This window comes from Triticum dicoccoides, chromosome 4B (genome assembly GCF_002162155.2).
Source record: "Triticum dicoccoides isolate Atlit2015 ecotype Zavitan chromosome 4B, WEW_v2.0, whole genome shotgun sequence".
Lineage (NCBI taxonomy): Eukaryota > Viridiplantae > Streptophyta > Magnoliopsida > Poales > Poaceae > Triticum > Triticum dicoccoides.
Window position 1 is genome coordinate 580,688,906 of NC_041387.1, and position 2,617 is coordinate 580,691,522.

Below are 2,617 nucleotides of genomic sequence, written 5' to 3' on the forward strand. Positions count from 1 at the left end.
TGTTGGGGGCTGCTGTCAGTTTCACCTTGCAACACCATCTAAGCAACACACAAGGCTGGCTGCAGCGGCAATATTTTTTTCTTCCAGAGATTACCAATTTTCTTTTAAAAGAAAACAAGAATCCTTGTTTTTACAAAAGGCTACTCGGAAGCAAATCATGAGAGTATAATTCTTGTTCAACCATCGTCTTATTGTCTCACAATGATAAATTCCGAACACTGCCGAGTAGAGGTTGTGGCCAAGTTGGCCATGAACTGTTGATAATTGCGTGTGCATCCGCATGAGTTGAGTTGACGATGAGCTCGATCGCGTTGGGTCGGTTCTCCCGTTTCGAGATGGAGGGAGTGATGGACTCGACTCGACTCGCCTTTGCAGACTCAGGATATCTCGGTGGATAGGGCTGCCATGTCACGAATTTATTCAACAAGAGGATGCGACGGGGATCGAGCCACCGGTCAGCACTGTGCTATGGTAGAGTAGTTATTAGCACCGTAGCCCGTAACCGGCAGGACGGTCCAGGCAAAGCAAACCCTTGAGCCGTGATTGCTCCATTGGTTCCTCCTCCGTGTCCGCCGGCCGCCGCCGTATACTGTCGAGAGTCCACGCGGGGCTACCATTAATGTACTACATGACGATGTCTTTATCCAGTAGTACTATACTATCCACATCCATATCCACCCATTATTCCCGGCCGCCTCCGACCACCTATATATATACATATCCCCGGCCCCGGCGGCGCAAACACCGGCCATCCTCCATTCCATTCCATTCTCTTCTCCACAAAGACCGACGAGAACAGATGAAGCATTGCAGCAGCTTGTGCCTGCTGCTTCTCGTGGCACTCTGCAGCTGCTGTAATAACTTGGCCCGCGCAAAGCCACAGATCCTCTTCCAGGTAAGTAGCTACGTTAATGTGGTGATGACTCACTCGGTACATGCATGTGGTGCCACTCGATTCAGCTGACCATGCAATGCGATGCGCGCAGGGCTTCAACTGGGAGTCGTGGAAGAAGCAGGGGGGCTGGTACAACCACCTCAAGGCCCTGGTTGGCGACATCGCCGACGCCGGCGTCACCCACGTCTGGCTCGACTGGGGCCCCGCCGAGGTCTGCGCCGACGACGCCACGTACTCGGACGGCACGGGCCACCGCGACACCGGCGACGGCTTCGACGCGGCGCCCGACGTCGACCACCTCAGCCCGCGGGTGCAGAGGGAGCTCTCCGACTGGCTCCGCTGGCTCAGGACCGACGTCGGATTCGACGGCTGGCGCCTCGACTTCGTCAAGGGCTACTCTCCCGCCGTCGCCAGGAACTACATCGACGACGTCAAGCCGAGCTTCGTGGTGGCGGAGGTATGGAACCCGCTGGCCTACGACGGCGACGGCAGGCCGTCGCACAACCAGGACCTGTACCGGCAGGGGCTGGTGGACTGGGTGGAGGCGGCGTCGCCGTCGGTCATGGCGTTCGACTTCGCCACCAAGGGGGTGCTGCAGGCGGGCGTGCAGGGCGAGCTGTGGCGGCTGCGCGACCGGTCCGGGAAGGCGGCCGGCATGATCGGCTGGCTGCCGGAGAGGGCCGTCACGTTCGTCGACAACCACGACACCGGGTCGACGCAGAAGCTGTGGCCGTTCCCGGCAGACAAGGTGATGCAGGGCTACGCCTATATCCTCACCCACCCCGGGCCCCCCTGCATCGTAAGTCCTCTTCACGCTTCAACTGTGTACGCCTCTCCTCTGTACGTACGTAACACATCATCGCGATGCAGTTCTACGACCACATGTTCGAGTGGAACCTGAAGGTGGAGCTGACCAAGCTGACGGCGATCAGGGCGCGGAACGGCGTCCACGCCGGGAGCAAGCTGCGGATCCTCGTCGCCGACGCCGACCTGTACGTGGCCGTCGTCGACGAGAGGGTGATCGTCAGATCGGGACGAGGTACGACGTGGGTGGCGTGGTGCCGTCGGATTTCCACATCGCGGCGCACGGCAAGGACTACTGCGTCTGGGAGAAAGGCAGCCTCCGTGTCCCGGCCGGGAGGCACCTCTGACTACACCCCTCCCCTCGTCAAATATATCCAACAAAAGAAAAGCCTAATCTATTACAGTTTCAGCATGTAAACCAAACCAATAACGAAGCAAAGCTTCCCTCTGGTATAGGATATACGATGAATGGATGATACTGCATGGTATCACCACCCTACCAAACCGTTTCAGTTCTGTGTAAGTCAAAATTGTAAATGATAATCTATCATCTGTTCCTTGTTTTGCTAACATCTCACTAGCCATGACAATAGACTAACGGAGGTGCTAAAAATCAGACTTCGCCAAGTCTCACTCGACTGCCCATCAGTCTGATCTTTAGCAGCTTGCAGATTCGTTTTGAGGCGCTTTTGTCCTTCGTTTCGGCCTGTATAAGGCGCGGGCCGGCCCGTTTACTTGTTTTTCTTATTGTAGCGTCCTGTAATGCTTGGGGCGTAGTAATTAAGAGGGGAACTCTAGTCCTCAGTCCATTTCTACCTTCTCTCTCTGTTCTTTTCTATGAAATCTGAAGGTCTCTCCAGCGAAACGAAGGAATCGCTATGCTGCTCCACGGCTAGCGAGAGGATGGAGGACGCTGCT

At 56.1% G+C, this 2,617-nt stretch overlaps 1 pseudogene; it reads left to right on the forward strand.

Annotated features, from left to right (window-relative positions):
- Positions 1-759: 759 nt before the first annotated feature.
- On the forward strand, positions 760-2,104 carry LOC119293924 (annotated as a pseudogene).
- Positions 2,105-2,617: the final 513 nt, after the last annotated feature.